The sequence below is a fragment of the Anser cygnoides genome, chromosome 24 (assembly GCF_040182565.1).
Source record: "Anser cygnoides isolate HZ-2024a breed goose chromosome 24, Taihu_goose_T2T_genome, whole genome shotgun sequence".
Taxonomy (NCBI): Eukaryota; Metazoa; Chordata; class Aves; order Anseriformes; family Anatidae; genus Anser; species Anser cygnoides.
In genome coordinates this window covers 3,110,731-3,130,381 of record NC_089896.1, presented here as the reverse complement: position 1 = coordinate 3,130,381, position 19,651 = coordinate 3,110,731, and the positions used below count along the sequence as shown (strand labels likewise).

Below are 19,651 nucleotides of genomic sequence, written 5' to 3'. Positions count from 1 at the left end.
GGGGGTCTGGGGGAGGGATCGGGGTCGCCGGGGGAGGGATCGGCTTCAGGGGGAGGGATTGGGGTCGCCGGGAGGTGGGTTGAGGACACCGGGAGGTGGTTTTGGGGCTCCAGGGACAGGGTTGGGGCTCTAGAGGGAGGTTTGGGGATGCCGGGAGGTGGTTTTGAGACGCCGGGAGGAGGGTTTGAGGCTCCGGGAGGTGGGTTTGAGGCTCTAGGAGGTGGGTTGAGGACACCGAGAGGTGGTTTTGGGGCTCCAGGGGTAGGGCTGGGGGCTCTGGAGGGAGGTTTTGGGGGTGCCGGGAGGTGGTTTTGGGGCACCGGGAGGAGGTTGGGGATACCAGGAGGTGTTTTTGGGGTGCTCTGAGGAGAGTTTGAGGCTCCAGGAGGAGGGTTTGGAACTCTAGGGGTTGGTCTGGGATGCCGGCATGTGGTTTTGGGGTGCCAGGAGGAGGTTTTGGGACTCCAGGAGTAGGGTTGGGGATGCCAGGAAGTGGTTTTGGGGCTCTAGGGGGAGGTTTGGGGACTCCAGCTGGGAGGGTTTGGGGCTCAAGGGGGATGTTTTAGGGTAGTGAGAGGTTTTGTGGTGCTGAATTGAGGGTTTGAGGCTCCAGGAGGAGGTTTTGGGGCATCATGAGGAGAGTTTGGGGTGCCAGGAGGAGGGTTTGGGATGCCAGGAGCAGGTTTGGGACATCAGGTGGGGGCCCAGCCCTGTGAGGAGGCCTGAGGTGAGGGGCAGGCCTGTGTGGAAGGGGACGAGATGGGGCCCAGGGCTGGAGATGAGGAGGAAGAGGAGGAAGAGAGGGCTGAGGGGGCCGGGAGACGGGGTGGTGGGGATGGGGCCTGGCGGTGGCAGGTCTGGGTGCAGAGTGGGGCCAGGAGGGCAGCTCAGGCCTGGGTGAGGCCGTGCTGGGATTGGGATGAGGGCAGGAGCACAGGACAAAGGGGGCAAGGAGGCAGGGGGATGTCAGCCCCAGAAGGTTCTGTCAGAATGGAGCAAGCGACAGCCGCACGGGCTGCCCGCCTGGCCTGGAGGTGGTACGGGACCGGCACGTGGGTCTCCATCAGCACCTCTGTTCCTGCGGTCACCTCGTGCCCGAGGATCTCGGCTCTTTCTGCAAGGGGAACGTGAGTTTCCAGCCCCTTCAGTAGCAGAGCATGGCAGGAAAACAGGGCCTATTACAAACTCCAGAGTTTCATGTGTGAAGACAAATACAGCAAACCTAGAAATTTCCTAATTAAAAAACCAGTCTTTTCCTGAGACGGGGGTTGAATTCTTTTTAGCACTCTAAACTGTCAGCCCAGACCCCCACGCAGCATGGGATTGCCTTAAAAAATTGTGAGGCTTTTAAATAGAAAAAAGAATTAATTACTTCATATAATACTAGATTGTGCTGTGCAAAGATCTGGAAACTCATTGCATATCTCAAATAATTTGGTAGTAAAGGGGTAACATTCCTGCCATTGTGTTGTTTTAAAAGCACTTTGATCAATTTTTCAAGGTTTTCTTGAAAGAGCCATGGGAGGTGTATGGAATGATAAACTGCATGGAAGGCTTTCAGCTCTCTGTTGTGAGGGGGTGACTCAGACCACTTCTGTTGGTGCTGGCCCGTGGTTTACAAAGCAGGACACTTGTTGGCAATGCCAGCAAGAGGCCAAAGGCTTGGTGTGGTTTACTGGGGTGAGGAGATACATGAGTGGCCATAGCCCCTGCTCCCTCCATCCTGCTGTAGGACTGGCAGTGCAGAATCTGTCCTCTGAATCCCATGTGGAGCAGCTGTCCTGGCCAGACGGGGGCTGCCCCTGGGTGCAGTGTCTGTGAGGTCAAATGCTGCCTCTTCACTCAGCAGTTGCGAGATTTGGGCTTTGAAGTCATCACTCCGGCATGTGGGGTTGGATTGGGTATGGTGTGATCCTCCCTCTTCTCCAATTTACTTTGCCAGGCTTTCGGCATCAAAGGTGGCAGTTCCTGGAGCAAATAAGACCACTGGTTATGATGGAGCAGAGGTAAGTGCACCCGGAGGACTGAGGGCTGCGTGCCAGTGAGCTGGTTGGTATTTTGGTGCTGCCAAACACAGCAATTGTAGTTGCAGAAGCTTTTTGTGAGCCTTGTACCCTCTTACGGAAAGGTAGGCATTGGGCATAGCTGCTGAAGCACTGGCTGTGGTTGTGCAGTCACTGCAGCATGCTATAAATCGAGCTGATGATGACAGGGACAATCCAAACCCTCCGTACAATGCTTTTGTAGTTTCTGGGTCTCGGCAAGCAGAGGTGGTGTTGCTCTGCTGCTTGCAGCCCGTGAGAGGGCAGCACAGGACCATGGGTTGTTGGCCGAGGGTTTTAAGGTGGTGAAATTGGGCATACTTAAGCCTGATGCAAGCAGCGCAGAGCAGAGGAGCTAATCCTCTGAAACTTCTTGTGAAGCAAAGTGTGAATGTTCACTTAAACCTTGCCCCAGAACATTCTCATTCCAGAATAATGTGTGAAATCGACCAAGAGTAGAAAGAAAAGTTGATCACGATGGTTTTCTGTGCAGATGAAAGGTGTAATGAACATTGACTCTTACTGCATTTTTGCAGGAGACTGAAAATCCTTTATCTTCATACTGGGTAGGATCTGTATCTCTGTCATCATTCTGTAGTATGGCCGGTACTGAATACTCCAGAATATTAGCTCTTTAGAAACCATGAGTGTGTACAAGTCAGATTAAAAACATGTTTACAGCTTGATTCATTTGTTTTCTGATTTTTGAACCTCTAGGGCATCGTCAGGTCGTGTTTCCAAACTCTTTCCTACAACATTGCAAAATCTGGCAGAAAATCAAGACAGCTAGCAAGATCCACCACGGCTGAAACTCTGTTGAATAAAGACATTCAGTTTTGCCAAGTAGCACTTTTTGTGCCTAGGTGTCACTTGCAATCCCTTCACACACACATCCTCTTTGGAGTCCCTGCTGTGACTGCCTTTCAGGTGTCAGCTTTCAGGATTTTTTTTTCAACATGGTGATTCATCCACTGGTTAGCACTGAGCTCTGCTTCGCAGAGCCCAAAAAGCTGTTGCTCGTTCTCTGTTATTACCTTACAGCTACTCAAAGCCAGTAGTTTGGTCTTTGTCACTTGATGAAGTGAGTCCAGTATCTTTAATAACTCCTTTCCATTTTTCTTTCCAGCTGAGTAATACAGAACTTGCTTTTTCCTGGGATAATCCATAGAGATGGATATTGGGCAATGAAAATGCAAGAGGAAGCCAGGATCATGTGATCGTGTTGGACTGGGAGAAGGTAAGAATGTTATATTCTGTTCCATGTCTGAAGTGATTGCTGTTTATGCACCTAACCTTGTGACAGAGCAAAAACACTGCCAGAAGAATATTACCTGAAAAACTGTTTATTTCCCCTTAAAAACTTGTGAACTGGCAAAGAGGCAGCTGCTTATAATAGACACGGGGATTCCTCTGTCCTGTGTGTGGATGTCAGTTGCCAGTAGCTGAAACATCTGTATGTCTTGTCACCTCTGCTGGGACAGTAATGATTTCTTGCTCCGAGGACTTGGTCCTGCAAATTGCTGAGCAAATTCTGACTGACGTTTACTGTAATCCACCGGAGGTGTGATCCTCGAGCCCCCCAAAGGACTGGGCGATGCTGGCAGTCTGCTTCTTAGCTGGATGCTCTAGGAGCTTAGCTTGCTGAAGGGCTGGATTCTATGAGCTTCAGAGCTCTGTTACCTCTCAAGAACTTTGACTGGAGTTAAGGGCCTCCTGGGAGGCACTGAGTGGTCTCAGCTTTTAAAATTAATGGGTTTGAGCCTGAGAATCTGGCCTGGGAGGTTTTAATTTGAATCTGCTATTTTTAGCTTGAGCCTGAAACTGACTCAAATAGTTTTTCTGCCTTTGGTACTGTACATTACTGTGTTAGAGCCTTCCCTATCAGTCTCACAGGTGCCAAGTCCATCCTCAGTCCTCAACAACTGTAGCCAATGGACTGGGATCAAGGATGAATTTGCCCAGGGATAGTTGAAATAATAAAGCCGATAAAAAATAAAGATACATAAAGCAAAAGCTTGAGCTTGGAATGGCTTCTGAGATTCTGAAAGTAATTTAAGTAATCCAGGAGAAAATATGCAATGAAATCTGTTTTCCATTATTGCATGAGATGGCATGTCTCAAATTTTGATCAAGCATGGGGTTTTTTATATGGTGAAGATAACAGCTTAAAGTGATGTATAGGTCTGGGATTTTCTTGTCAATAAAATATTTACAAATTATTGTAGACTTGTCATTCTTATTTATTTATTGATGAAAGTTGTTCCTATCTTGATCTCACAGCAAGTAAAAATAATTTATGACTGAGTTCTAGCTGTCAGTGGTATTCTTAAAGGAAGTGATAGTAAAAGCTCATTACTGATACGCGTTTGTCCACAGCTTTTCTTAGCCAGGCCCTGTTTGTTGTATATCAGTGGTGGAGACCTGACGTTCTTTTAGAGACAGGCTTGCCCTTCTGTTCATGGTTGGTGGTGTGACAGAGTGCATCGGAGTGGAGGTTGAGAAGGCTCTTTGAGTACTTATGGTACAGTATTGCTGAGACCTTCCTTGTGTTTAAGAAAAAGTGAAGAAGCTTAAGTGATAGTCCCATGTTCACATTTCGCTGGTACTGTGGGTTTTGTAAGATTCCCCAACAAAGCCATGACTGAATAGGACAAGGACACTCCATTCTTGTTCCTCTGGAGGAATGTCTGTCAAGCTGAGTGGCTTCTGAGCTGAGTGGCTGTGAGCAACAACATACAGATTTCAGTCTGGAGAATACTTGTGCACATCAACCAGCAAGCAGGGCTAGAGGAATTTATTCCCAGGTCTGTCAGTCTTCCCCTCTATGAGCACGTGCTCCCCTTGCTAGTTTTGCATTCCTTTTCCCACACCATCATTTGATCCCTGTCCCTTTGTAGTTTGTATCCACTTTGTATCTTTGCTGAGGGATGTCCTTACTCATTCCTCCGAGGGAGTTTCTTTGGAGGCCTCATCTGTCCACACAGGGATCAAGTAATAGACCACTGAGCCTCACCAAGCCAGAATTCAGCGAGGGCCATCTATGACTGTGGATGTCATTAACTGGGAATAGGGTCAGAAAATAAAGCTGTTTCTTATTTTTTCCATTGGTACTACAGGGAATTCTCCTGCAGGGAATTTCTGAAAATGTCAGTAAGTCAAAGGAGTGTTCCGGATGTTCACAGTATTAATTTACTAGCTGGCAGGGCTCATTTGTTTACATCCTCCATAAGCATCTCATGGGGCAGACTTAATCCTGGTTTTGGATGTTTGATTGAGAACAACTCTTGGGGCATCTCCCAGGATGTTTGTGTTCCATATGCAGTCAGTTGTGGGATCTTTGCCACTGATGTTTTAAGGTAAAATAAACAAACAGGCTTCAGGGCCTTTTGCACCCTGTTGGTGATGCTGTGTAGTTCTGAAAGTGGTTAAGCCAAAGACTTGATACGAGCACTTTTGATGTTGCTGAAAACACAAGACCCAGCCCGTTTAAAATTGTTGCTGTCTGCTTTCAAGGCAACAGAAAACCCTGTTGGGCCTTCAAATGTGGTGTCTAAATGGGCCCAGCACAGAGGGAGGACAGTGCATCACCGGGCGGGGGAGGAAAGGGAGGCTGAGCAGCATGGCCCGTGGGTATCACCCACTAATGGGAGAGATGATGGACTTGTGAGAGTGTCTGTCTTGGACACGGCATGGGAGGAAGGTGGCAGTGCCAGTTCACCAGTCTCTTGGGCACAGCTGTGTGTATGCAGTGCAGTGCAGCATGTGTGGGAGAGGAACCACTCCCTGTTTTAGTTTCTAACTGAAGCACTTCAAGCAGGTGCCTGGTGTTAAGGGGGCTAAATCAGGATTTGAACGTTGTTTCTCTCAATCCCTACCGTAAAGTACAGATAACAACACTTTCAAGGGTTTCAGTCTTACCATGCTCCAAGCAGGGCGTGAGGTGTTCAGTTTGATCTTCATTGAGCACGTGTCTTTTGTGCTCTGTTACTGTAAGTTAAGATCTGGAATTGGGTGGAGACATGGAGCAATGGCAAAGCTGGGCATCGAGTGGAGACCAGAATCACAGAATCATGGAATATCCAGAGCTGGAAGGGACCCACAAGGATCATCAGGTTCTGTGTAAGTGATATCTAGCTTGACTCAGTGCTCTCTGCTACCTGCAGTCTGAAAACTATACTGAAAACATAGCAGCAGTTGGAGTTTGCTGGGACCTTCTTCTGCCTAACCCCACAGATTGATTAGAAAAACAACATGCGTGTCGTTGTGGCATGTGAAGGACTCACAAGGTTAATTTCTGGAGCAGTTACAAATCTTATCCTTGCTTGGATGCTGTTGGAGAACCAACAAAGAGGCTTCTCAGGGAACTGTCAGAGCTCACTTGTCTTTTCTGTCTCTCCAGGAGCTTGTGTAGGTGAATTGGCATTTACTGCTGGTACATTTCTTCCTAAAACTCTGGAAAAGGTAGATGAGGTTCTCCCGACAACTGTTCCAACAGCAAGGAAAACCAGTGTGGGTTTGTAAATAAAGGGTGGGGAGTAGCTCAGTAGTGGCACAGGAGAGAAGGATGTGGAGGTTTCAGTGGACCACAGGCTGAATATGATTCAACAGTTGGTGCTTTGTGAAAACGACTCGTTTCGTTCTGGCGTGTCTCAGCAGGAAAGTCATGTGAGGCACAGGGGCAGTAATTAATCATGCCACTCCGGTAGGGCAGCGGTGCTCCCAGCTTGGAGCACGGTGTTTTAGAAGGAGAAGTACACACAGGAGACCAAAGGAGACCAAGAAGGACAACCAGAGGTCTAAAACTGTAGACCTAGGGAGGAAGCTGAAGGAGCTGGGTTTATTTAATCCAGGAATCAAAGATGAAGGGTAGGGTTTGCTAAGGAGCTTCCAGTGAGTGAAAGGTAAGAGGGCTGCCTCAGTTCTCCTCTAACTGTGCTGTGGGCAGGATAGGAAGGCTGCTTAACTTCCAACAAAACACATTGCAGTGAGGTTTTTTGTAGAAGGTTTTTTCTTATTAGGCAGTAGGCTTCATATGGGAATTTGTGTGCGGTTTTTATAACCCCCTGAGTATGGCGTACATATGCTTGATGATACATGGGGGTGGGAATTGGATCTTTCCTTTGGGGCTGGGAACAATTGCTCCTCCTGCGTGCTTGGAACACAGGCATGTTCAGTGACATTGAGAAGCAGCAAGCTTGAATGGGTGGGAAAGGTGTGCTGGCATGTTTCTGGCGCACAGAAATGTTGATGCCACGCGCAAATCTCCCATCCACTCCAGCAGAATTTTAGGTTTACAGTGTAGCACTGGAATTGTCTAAACAGAATAAACTAGAATAAACAAAAACCCGACCATTTCCATGAATGAGACAATCACGGGTACAATTACTATAGAGACAGTCTCAAGGGAATTTTGTAAGGATTTACACCTGAAACTTCGAAAATAAGCCAGTCCTAATGAATGAGAAAGGGAAAGGGAGATGAGATGGTATTCATACCTCTTCCAGGATGGGATACCTGTGTTTTTGCATCCTGCAGGGTACACTAAATCTGCAAGGCTGCTCTGAGACTGTGTAGGTGAAGTGAACACTATAAATGCTGAAATTCCCTGGATTTGATAGAGCAGGATCCATTTTTGGAGCAGAACATTCTCTCCCTCTACCCAAAGAGGCTGGTTGAACTGATTCTCTCAGGGAGCAGAAAGCCTGTAGCCACTTATATCTCTTCTTGGTTGCCAACAGTAGTTTACCCAGAGCTTCTTTGCTAGTGATGGTTGAGTGCTGAAAGCTTCAGAAAAATCAGTCAAACATTTAGATTGCTTCTCTGATTAAACAAAAACAAAACAAAACAAAAAAACAGGATCAGGAAATTAGGTTGGAATTCTTGAAGAGTCTTCTCCTAAGTTTAAAAAAAATAAAACCTTGCTATCTGAACTCTTTGACTTGGAGTGGCATGCTCTCAGAAGTAAACTTTATAGTTTGCTTATTTCTATTTGAAAGGTTTTCATCAGGTCCTGGTACTGGGACAGAAATGGAATGAGAAGATTCTCTTGAGCTTGCTCTTGTTTTGGTGAATGCGAACCTTAAAGGAAGGTAGAGGTCCTCTCTCTTTCCACTTAAAATCTCAATAGGCGAGGGTTTTCATAGGCTTGAGTTCTGCAGCAAGGGTTCAGGTCTTGTGTTCGGTTTTTAATTTTATTTTTTTTTTAATTTCAACCCAGGCAATTTCTCCTATTTTAGTGTTCTTGGTATTGAAGATAAATTGAGATAGTCTAAAACTTAAAACTCTCTGTAGCAGTTTTCCAGGTATTCTTGGCTTTGATGAAAGAGAGCTAGTGCCCATATAAAAGCATCCAGGGAAAAATGATTCATGTCCTTCTTTTGTGTGGTAGAGGGGCTAACGGTGCCACTGGTGCTGCATCTGGCACACAGTGAACAACTTTGATCTCATCGCTTGCCTTTGAACCACTTGCAAGCCCTCAAGCTCTTTGCTTCTTCATTGAGTGCTGCTGCTTTCGGAGCTTACCCCCGCTAGCTCAGCACAAGCCTCTAAACCTAAGGAAATAAAGCCAAAAGGCTCATAAAGGTATCTGGTTTTAAAATTGCCATGAGCCATGGTGAAGCCCTTCCTCTTGCCTCTAGGGACTGGAAAGTTAACTGTGGACAACCCCAGCTTGTAGGGTGATGAGAATATGCAGGTCATGTTGCCCGGCGGTGTGCTGCTAACACTGGAGTCAGAATCCTTCCTAAAGAGCTGCAAATCTTGGCCAGTCATTTCCAGTGCTTTGAGTATCACAGGTATTATTGAAATCTGGAGAAGTTTGACCAGTAAGTAGATCTTTGATATATCAACACATACAGTTCCACAGGGGAGGCAGAGATGAAAGGCGGATGGATTCGGTCATTTCAACCACCCTATTGTTCTCCTATTTATAGCGAGTTACTGCTTCTTGGACAAGGTGGGAAGAGTCTGTGGGATTTAGTTCTTTAACAAAAGCATCCTTTCTCCACAATGTTAATTACTCATTTGTGCCAAACGGGGAATGAGAAACAGAGTTTAAGGATCTAATTAACATTTGCTTCTCCTTTCAACAGATTAGTCTTTACACTCATAAACGCTGCGATAAAACTATTTTCATTTAGTTTCTAGTCATCTGAGAATCTTCCAGCCTCCACAGAATCTGGATTTTCAGGTTAGGAAACAACTCAAAAAGCAAAGCTAGAAATAATATCCTGCTGTTTTTCAGAAAGCACAAATACAATTCTTTTGTTCATATACCTTTTTTTTTAGCCTAGCAGTGATTCCTGTACAGGCTTGAAGAAGTCCCTGTAAACATTAAAGCTTCTTCACCACTCTTTTGTTCTGCAATACCTATAGTGGGCACAGTTTAAAAATATATGTATTTTATCCTGATTTGGCTTACTCCCATATAGTAATAGGTAACATAAGGCACTATTATAGCAATATGACTGTGTCTAAGCAAGGCAGTGTTATCTTTACCAACACAGGCTGGCATAATTAAAGTAGTGTTGAAAATGCATAGGTCAGGGTTATTGCTTTGGATATATACCAAGGAATGTTACTTTTTTTTTTTTTAAAAAAAAAAAAGCATTGCTTCTCAGAAATAAGGACTACAGGGTTTGATTCAAAGTTCTTAATTTCGGAAAGCATTTTGAGGTTTTCTAAAGGTGCCATATTTAGTCATAGAAATAACAAAATGAAAAATACATAAGTGTATTTATAGTAAGAATAATGAAGATTTATAGGGTAACGATAGTTGTAGTGCTCCTAGCCTAGGAACTCTATATAGAACAGAGTGATTGAATGTTTGGCCTCTAAAAAGAGGAAAAAAAAAAAAAGCACACAACAAAAAACAGATGAATAATGGAAAACAAATCCTTTCTCTGGTGAAAAGCCAAACCTGTGTTTTGAAAATTAAATGTTTTTTTGGGTTAAGCAGTGAAAAAATGGACTTGATCTTTGCAACAGCTTGGATTTATTATTGGAACCATTTGGCTGTGCCATAGAGGAGAGGAATTTTCTGGTAATTAGAGCAAGAAGCTGGGAGTCAGAAGCGGTAGGGTCTGTTTCTGGCTCGGGCACTAGCACGCTATGTAGCCTTGGGAAACATGCTGCCTCATTTGTACCTTGGCTTTCCCATCTATAAAATGGGGCTAAGGAAATAATTCAAGCTCACAAATTGCATGCACTAATTAAAGAACATTTCTACAGCACCTTGAGGTCTTTACTGCTACAAAATGGATTTGCACAAGCATGCGCTTCAAACGCTTTTGAAAAATCCTGCCCCAAACATTTACAAACCCGATTGCCCAGATTCCTAAACCCATGTGTGGGCATCTAATTGAAAACGGTCCGATTTCCAGAAGTTTGTCTGCTGATGGAAAAGAACGCGCTGGGGAATGTTTCCTATGCAGACGGAGGGATCACGGGACTGCCTCCCAGCGGGGTCCTGCCACTCGCCCGGGCCGATTTCACAGCCCCCCGGCTCCCCAGCCCTAACCCGCGGTCCCCGCGGGCTGCTCCTAGAGAGGCAGGTGGGGAACCATCGGCTTGCTCAGCGCCTGCAACTGGTGGTCTCCAGGGGGTGCGGAAAGGCTCCTCGCCCTGCTGGCTTCCTTAGGAAAGCAGCAGTCAGGATTAATTTGAGTAAGAGCTGCACATCCTTACAGGAGTTACTGCCGGTATCCCTGAGGCCCCGTATCTGATTTGGCTCGGGGCTCCCAGCGGTTCAGTTTCTAAACCACCAGCTGTCAGCGTTAGAGCTACTCGGCCGCCCCTGCCTTCGGACGATGCCGTGGTGGGTGAGTAAAAGGAATGCCGTTCGCCTTGGACGCCGTCCCTCCCCAAGGCAGAGGAAATGTGCACTGACAAGGCAGGAAATTCTCGCGAACCACAAGGACCTGGAACTTGCCTCCTGGCTTCCTGTGGGCCTTACCCGACTTTCAGCCTGGGTGTTTAAAGATTATTAATAGCGCTAGTTGCGTTAACAGGTTTATGTTTTTCTCCTCCTGTCAACGAGGTTGTTTCTTCATGTGAGACCTGCTGGCTGTTTTTGTTCCAAGCAGCCAGGGGAGGACCCAAGAACGTGGCAGTGTTGTGGCACAGCGATCCCTCCGAGCTGATGGGCAGCCAGGCGGGGATTTCACCTCATGGAAGGCTCTCGGTCACAAGCGGACAGGCTCTGAAGCCTCCTCTGCAAAACAAATAGCTCCAAACTGGGCCAGGCTTAGCACAGCGCAGGATTTTGTTTCACAAGTATTCCTTTTCAGCAGCGGTGTGCTTCTGGACGCAGCCACTTTCTCCTTGCCGTGGCTGCTCGTTCCTGTCCCTGCACTGCTCCCTTCTCTCATCCTCTTGTAAACTCTGCATGGCTGCGGGGTGGCCCAGTGAGAGAACTGACCTCAACTTAAAACGAAAAAAAGCACAAAATCCCTCTTTTAAACTTTTCTTTATTTTTTTCTTCTTTATTTCAGTTCAGTTCCCTAATCCGTAGTTGAGCTGCAGAAACAAGTCTCAGAGACCGTGAGGGGTGGAAATATGGAAGCTGCTTAAGCAAAAAAGCAGCTTGTGCAACTAGAGGCTAAGCTGAAGCTCTCTTTTGCCCTGCCCTTGAGTCATGAGGACCTCAAAGTGAGTCTTGGCTGCAGCAGCGAGCAAGACATATGTGTGTGGTTGGGAGTTTGTGTCCAAGGAGACAGTTTGTGTCTTCAGTGTTTGGTCGCTGGGTAGAAAGCTCTGCTATTTGTTGGGCATGAAAGCTCTGCCATGGTCAACAAGCTCACAGACTGGCTCTAAGTTTGCAGGAAAAAAAGGTTGTAAGGAGACTGGAAAGTGCCAGGTTCTCTACATTTCAGAAGGAATGTGAATTTTTAAACTAAGTCCTGGACGTTCAAAGATCAGTGCTTTACTTTTTATTCTTTAAGGCATATCTTTGTGCAGCATGGCAATGTGTGCTAGTATAGGAGAAACTGGTCATCGTTCTAGGCAGAGTATAGGACAAATCTGACCACGGTGCAACAGGCGACAACGTTTTGGTGGTTCAGGTTCTCCTGAACTTCCTAACGTCTCTGGGAGACGTGCATTCAGACATAGGGAAGAGAAGACCTAGTTTTTAAGTGTGCTCAGTGCTTTCTGTAAACATGATTCCATCTTCTCCTGCTTTCCTCTTCAGCTGCTTGTGCTTGGTGCCTACCACAACACATCTGCAGCTGGCGTATAGGCAGCTATTCTGCTGTGTTTGGAGGAAAGGTGAATTTTACCTAGTGAAGCAAAGGAAGGAGCAGCTGGGAACACTCATGCAGCTGACAGCACACAGGATGAGGAGGGCAGGCTGTCCTCTGCAATGTCTGCACCAATATTCACAAGGAGTTAAACAGGGGTTATGGAGTGACTGGATGGTGGGCTGGTTCTCTCTTGAGCAGACTTTTTCACATGAATTAGTACAGAGATGAGTAAGAGTTCAACTTTGTTTATTCCAGATTTATTTTGGAGTGTAAAATGTATTGTAAACAACTTTCTTCATAGAAAAGTATGTGCATGAAGCCTGTTCTGATTTATTTTTTCTGTTGTTCAGATTTAGCCCAAAGTGGTCCTAGTTTTCCCCAAATGTTACTGCTTTTAAAAATAAGCCCAACATGTAATTTCACTTACTGTATGCCTTGTGTTTGTCACGCAGAACAATAGCCACAGCAGAACATTAGCTCTGAACGGCCACCCTGAATCTGAGCTAGCAGTGCTTCCAGTGCAGAGTTGGAGCAAGAACCCTTAACCCTGAACAACGCAAACAGATCTGGGATTCCTCTCTTGGTCTGGACCCCCCAATTCCCTTTACTGGGTGCCTGGGACACGAGCTTGCTTTGTTCATCCTTCCTGTCCATTGTGTGGGGAGTGAGGAGGAGGAGATCAGAGACATTCTTTTCTTATGATCCAGCTGAATCTCTCTTTTTGTTGACTTCGTAATGCATGGCAGAGCAACTGTAGCTCCCTCCTGAGACCAAGCTCGACCCATCAGGCTTCCTTTCTCCTGACACTGCTGACCTTCTTTTCACTCTTAACTGCTCTGTCAACTCGACAACTCCAGTGTGTTCCCTGACCTTGCAGCATCACTGCAGAAGTCTCTGAGAGTGACCAGGAGCTCTCTTGGTGGTGGACTGGCAGCACCAGGGCCTGAAGCATGTGAGTCTTCCTTAGAGGTCAGATTTTGGATCCATCTGTTGCTTGTTTCGTCCCAATGAACTGCTGAGATCAGCTGAGGTCCCACCCAATGTGATAAGGCTTAGAGGTGCAGAATACTCCTGGAATATATCTACAAGTAGCCAGTCTGCTCCTGCGGAGTGATGACAAGTCACTGCTCCCTGCTGGTGCCACACTGAGGCGTGCTGGGGGTGCTTGTCCACCTCTCCTCCCTCAGTCATCTTCCCTGGTAGTTAGGTTCTGCCTCACCCTTCCCTCTGCAGCCTACTGTGACACAAAGAAGAGGTCTTCTCAACCTTCCTGAGTGTTTCTCTGTCCTTCCTTGCCCTCTGCTCTCATGTTGCATTCTCCTCTCCCCAGGAAGGCAGCTCCCAGCCAGCCTTGCTTTGTCTCCGTTTGAAAAGGGTCGTGCAGAGCCCTGGCAGTGCCAGGGGATGTCTCCAGTGCTGTTATTCCCACCACAGAAGTGGCTGAAGGTTATTTGTGTTTCTTTTCACCTTATTTCTCCTGCAATGTTTCTTACAAAGGTTCCTTGTTTTGCAGATAGACACTATCCGCCTCTTCAACCACTCTCTTGGCCATCTCTTCTATTGCCAGTAGTGTGAGCCCCCCTGTCCTGAAACCCTCCTTAGCAACGGCCAGGGTGCCTAAAAAGACCTGGACTTGTGATTTCTGTTGTCAAATGTCATGGAGAAAGAGGGTGTGACAGGTAACTCTTGGCGTGGCCCTTCCAGGAGTGCAGAGCCAGCTAGCAACAAAGTGAGGATGGAACTTTAATCTCCAGGAATGGCTTTGGTAAGAAAGAGGAGAACCTATTGTGTTTAAATTTTTGTTTTTGTCTAAAGATTTCAAAGCATTTTATTAGATAGCACTTGACTATTTTGCATATACGGGAAAATGGGGCACAAAGGAAGATTATTTGACTTATCAGGGGCCAGGTGATGGCTGCTTTAGGGGGGTTAGCCTGTGGAGCAAGCCAGAGTCTTCCACTTTTTCTGTGCCAGGTCCATGAATCCTATTTGCTTGTGTGAAAGCTGTGAATCACGCTGAAGCATTCACACTCCACAGGTCTAATCAGGGCTGTCTTGAGGCTAAGGGCTAAGTGCATCAGAGAGTGTTGGAGCTGAGTAAAAATATTAAAGAGGGAGATAGGTGGGTGGTTGCTTCTCTTGTGTGTTTTCCTCTAGCCAGACTTAGTCTTGTGTGATCTCCTTGATTCCTGTGGGTGAGTCTTGTCTTACACTGCTGTACGTGAAAGGAGATATGCATCCCGTACTGGACTGCTGAACAGTCCCCAGGGCTGGCAGTCCTGCACACTTCTAAGCCTCCTGCCTATAATTGCCTCTCAGGGATACTATTATCCACACTGTATCGTACGGAAGATCTCGTGGATGTGTTGCAGTGCCTATGCCGAACACCCAACTCCTGTGCAGTGCAGATCCTAACCCTGGGGCTTCTCCAGTATCCCACAACATCTTTACCCTCTTTGGCCCACGCAGAAGTTCAGGAGCAAATGAACTCTGAGCACATCCCCTTGGCTCTGTCTGAAACCAATGTTTGGGACCTGTGGGACAAACTGGACAGCAGGAGCTCAGTCTTATCCTGTTTTGGTGGCTTTATAAAGGAAACCTTTATCCGTCTACCATGGCAGGCTTTGCATGGCTGGCTGGATGCATCTGTGGACCGGGAACTCGCATTCCTCTAATGCATCGAGGACGGGTGGTTGGTGCCAGAAGCAGGATGCTGGGTTTATCAGGCCACTGCTCTGACTCTGGACAACAATCCCTGTGTTCCCCAGCCTGACCGATCAGTGAAATCTTTTGTCTGATCTCAGCATTGCTTTTAGCAGCTGGCTCCAGGGAAAAGGGAGGAACGGCCTCCTGCAGAGCCGGGCCCTACAAAGCAGCCTGTGTGGGATGGAGGGTCCCCTGCTCGAAGGGGTGTGTGTGAGTGTGTGTGTGCGCGCGTGCAGCGGGGGGAGCACTTCTGGCAAGCACTGAGCTTGTCCAAATAAACAAAGGCTAAAAACAGCCCGTCCTCAGCCTCTTGAGAAACCCTGCAGCAGATGTTGCCAGTGACTGTAGGTCCTTGTTGGGAATCCCATGGATAATCATTGACAGCAGGGAAACACATGGCAGCGTACGGCAATGCAGAGAGGGCCCTCTTTGTTCGCCGAAATCACTGGAATATCTGTCTTGTCAGGGCTGATGAAAAAGCACTGCCTGGTTCAGGCTCTGAGCAGGGAGCGAGCAGAGCTGCCTTCGCTCTTGGCTCGCTCGGACGCTTGCTGTGTGGCCCCGAGCAAGTTGCCTCTTTCCTCTGTGGTTCCTCCTGTTGCACTCTGAGGTCAGTGATAGAAAGCTGCTTCCCCGGGGGGGGTTGTGGCCAAGCTTTTAAACTTTGCAAGGTGCTTTGTGGCTGGAAGGCACCGTGTGCACAACTGGTAAATATTCAATACTAGCATACCATTTACACGTGGCTCAAAAGAGGAGAAGGGGCTGAGATGTCCAGCTGAAAGGCCAGCTGGTTACGAGGCAGATTGTTTTGCCACCAGTGAAAATGAGAAATGAAGCAAGGAGAAAAAGAGGCTGGCAGGGTACGATGAGAGATTAGACTGGAACATGCTTGGACTCTCTTCCATGAAATGCTTTTCCCTCTTTTTGCAGCACTGTGAGTTCAGTTTTTTGGCTCTGCTACTCGGTAATTTGTGTTTCCCCCTGGGTCTGTGTGCAATAACCACATCAGTCCCGTTACACCTGAACACCACGTAGCAGCCTGGTCGGTGACAAGGACTTCTAACCATTGTCTGAAATGATGTTTTATAGGTCGGGGGCGTCCCAGGGACACAGCAAAACCTTTTGTGTGAGAGGTGAGAGAGAAAGCAGATGTGAATCAGTGTGTTAGTGGAAATTTCTTACAGAGGGGCGTCCACAAAGAAGGATGCATCGTGAACAGGTGCTGCTGTAAAAATACACAGCTGCACATATGGGCCTCAGAAACACAACAAGCTGGCACCAGCACCTTTCTCAAAACAGGCTTTTCTCTTCTGTTTCATTTTTTATTCCTTCTTGATGCTTTTCCAACCTCCCTCACAGGAGCTTATAATCTGTCTACTTTATCATTTATCATGCCTTCTAGTCTCAGACTCGCTGCAACTCACATCCCTCCAAATGAAGCAGTAGCAGATTGTTCCCATCTGATCCCATTCCTGCTAATGCTGAGAAGTTATAATAATCGAGATAAAAAGTCCCATAAGTGGTAAACACGCCAAGAAGCACCGAAAGGAGAGCATGTGGGGCTAAGGTGAAAAGACAGGACTGTTTTGTGTGATTGGAAATGAAGCTAGGAGAATGCGGTGGGAATGACCTCCTGACAATGACTGTGCCAGTTTTACCATGGCATGGCGCTGTCTTCTGAGGTCTTCTGCTTGGTACCAGCACATGTGGAAGGATGCTTGGAGTCTGCCTGCTCGGTGTGGAAGTCAGTGGTTGAGTGATTCTTCACAAGCTGCTGGTCTAGCATCAACAGAATCATGCATCACAAGGTCGAGAATACCCTGAATCACTGGCTGCTGGTGAGGATGTAGGATTTGGGTCAAACCTTGTCTTCACTGCTGCTTACTGTGTCACCCTGAAAACAGTTGTTTCTCTCTCATCTGTGAAAAGGGGGGCACTGACTGCTTTTGGACAGTGCATTGAAAGCTTGGATATGGCCATTCCATGGTTTTTTGGAAAGCCTGGCAGCTCCCTTTAGCTGGGTAGTGCTGGTCACAGAAATCCATTGATCAGAGACGTAGGGTTAGTGCAGTGGGAGCTAGGCACCTTGGGAGTGGAAGGTCAAATAGGTGCTGCTTTTCTAAATACCTGAACCTTGAAGTTGATGAGGGAACTGTAGGAAAGTGACCGATTCTGCAGAAAATCCTTTTCTTCTCTGACTTCTCACACAAGGTTTTATTGATCAGATCTGAATGACTTCAGTAGTGCAAATAGGCTCCCGCAGTTCTTAAGCACTCTGGAAAGCCTCACCTGTGCCTTGTAAACTCTATTCATACAGAAGTGGTTATCCCACAACACAAACCTTCCTCTCAGAAAGGAGAAATAGGAACTGATTATCTCCTTACCTGCTGTGCTCATGTTACACCACAGATCTGTCGATTCAAGCCAGTTATTCTTTATTTACATTAACCAAAACCACAACTGGCCTACAAAACCTAGAATATGCTTTTTTTTCCTGCTAGATCCCCTGCTGTCCTGGTTGTCCCAGTGACTGGTTAGAAACTTTTCTGGTGGGGTGCTGTGGAGGAGAGATATCACTCCAGTGCAACCCGCGTTTTGAAATATCTTGGCTCTTGTTTGCCTCGGAAGGTTATAAATACTGTTCCCAGGACAAACATTCTCCATGTCTGAGAGCTAATGAGCCAAACAGCTGCTCTGAGGCTATCCACCTCTGACACCAGTAAACACTAAGCCATGTGAAAAAGATTTTAACATGCCCAGACGCTCCAATATAAGAGGTTGTGTGTGTGTCTAAAACTCAGCTTTCTTGCCACATCCATTTTGCACCTTCAAAGGAAAAGCCCTTTACTGACCATCTTCGACACCTGTAACTGTCAGAACAAAGCTGGCACAGACCATGATCTCTTTGACACCGGTGCAAATCCAGCTGTTTTCAATAAAGTGCACTATGTTTACGGAAGGAAGGGAGCATAAAGTGTCACAAACATCTCTCTTAGGAAAGTATGCGCTTTTTGTAAGGGGCCATCTGAAATGTGCCACATGCAGACAGTATTCACCGATATCCTCTAGCTGTCTGAGCAGCTTCGGGTCCAAAGCACCAGTAAATCCACTTTAACTGGCTGACTAGACTGGGCTTATGGCTGCTTTGCACCACCAGGACAATGAAAGGTGTCCTGGCTCATGCTGACGCATCTGAGCTAAAGCGTAAAAGAATTTGTAAACAGGATCTGGGAAGAGTTTGAAGAATCAAATAACTTTGTCTGTAAATTTATATCAACACAACACAAATGTCCAGGATTCGCTTCAGAAGTGACATAAACAGGAGACTTAACCATATGTCAAACCTGAATTGGTCAGAAAAAATGTGCAGGTGATGTTACAGTCTATCTTGAAGTCCTGAGGAGCTGGACAAGTGTGCAAATGTGAACATTTTGTGTAGAAATCTCTGCTTCTCAGCCATCCAGGATCACCAGGACCACTAGGCCTTAATTCCAGGACTTTTTCCCGTTAAGTGCTTTCCATCTCCCAGATTCCAACCAGTGGTAAACCTGGCCCACTGAAAATAACCTAAATGCAGTTGCAACTAATTGTACATAACCAGATCCAGGAGAGCAAGAGCTTTGTTATCGGGTGGATCTCAAAATTACATCTGATTCAGGTTTCAGCAGTAGCTGCATAAGTCTAGAAGAAGCTCCTTTGACTCTGCCTGAACTCCTGGCACCAGTGAGAGCAGCAACGGTTGTATTCAGGGGCACCGATTCCTGATCCGGGGCTGTGGGAACCATTCTTTTTGCCTCGTGCCTGAGTCATGTTGACTTAAACCCAGATGACTGTTCAGTTCAGGCGATGTCAAGGCAAAGTTGTGAACGAGACCTTTTCATTCATGTTCCCAGTAAGCATGTATCTTCTTAAAATGAAAAAAAAAAATAAACTAGGTCAGTTGAGCACATTAAATAGTTTTGTCTCTCTTGTTCTGGGCTTTAAAAATGTCCCAGTTGCTTAAGTGAAAATTGCTGTGACTTAGAGAAATGCTTCCCAAGGCTCCTCGTTCCTTTGTCTGCCTGTCATTAATCATCGTAAAAGTCTTTCTCTAAGAAATGTAATTGGTCAGTTTGCTTTCAGTAACTCGGGGTTGGATGCTGATCTTAGTTCCTCTGCTTGCATCTGGCATTAGTCTGGTGAAGTAAGTGGAGTGACTCAGGATTTATAGCTGTGTAAATGGGAGCAGAGGCGATCATCTGAAACCTACTTGGTTCTTTAGCATCTGGAGATCATATATTTATTAAAACAAACAAACAAAAAAAAAACCAGAAAACAAACATCTAGTGATAACTGCTCTTTGAATCCCAGTCATGACACTCTTTCTAACAGGGAGACGGGGTAAGGGTGGGAAGAGAACAAAAGCATTGGGGGGTAAAGGAAATAAGAAATCTGGCCTTCATATGCTCATAGACATCGGCAGGATACATTCCCATTCTGGGTTTTCCCTGCTCCTGACCCCTTGGATTCAATGGAATTGCTTCTGATTTACACACATTTGAGTGGAACAGAATCATTCCCTTTTCTTCAGCAAAACAAACATTCGTTACTTGGAAAGAAAAACAGAGGAATCTTAAAATGTGACCCACAGCTGAGCGGAAATTCTCAGTAACGCAAGAATTT

General features: G+C 46.5%; 1 long non-coding RNA gene across 1 annotated transcript; it reads left to right on the top strand.

Annotated features, from left to right (window-relative positions):
- The first annotated feature begins 8 nt into the window (after window positions 1-8).
- LOC125183899 (uncharacterized) lies at window positions 9-19,645 on the top strand. Its single transcript, XR_010826489.1, has 8 exons — window positions 9-1,127; window positions 1,943-2,006; window positions 3,169-3,279; window positions 11,534-11,690; window positions 12,232-12,511; window positions 12,736-13,235; window positions 13,797-14,048; window positions 14,603-19,645. It is a non-coding gene; the product is annotated as an uncharacterized lncRNA (long non-coding RNA).
- The last annotated feature ends 6 nt before the right edge of the window (window positions 19,646-19,651 follow it).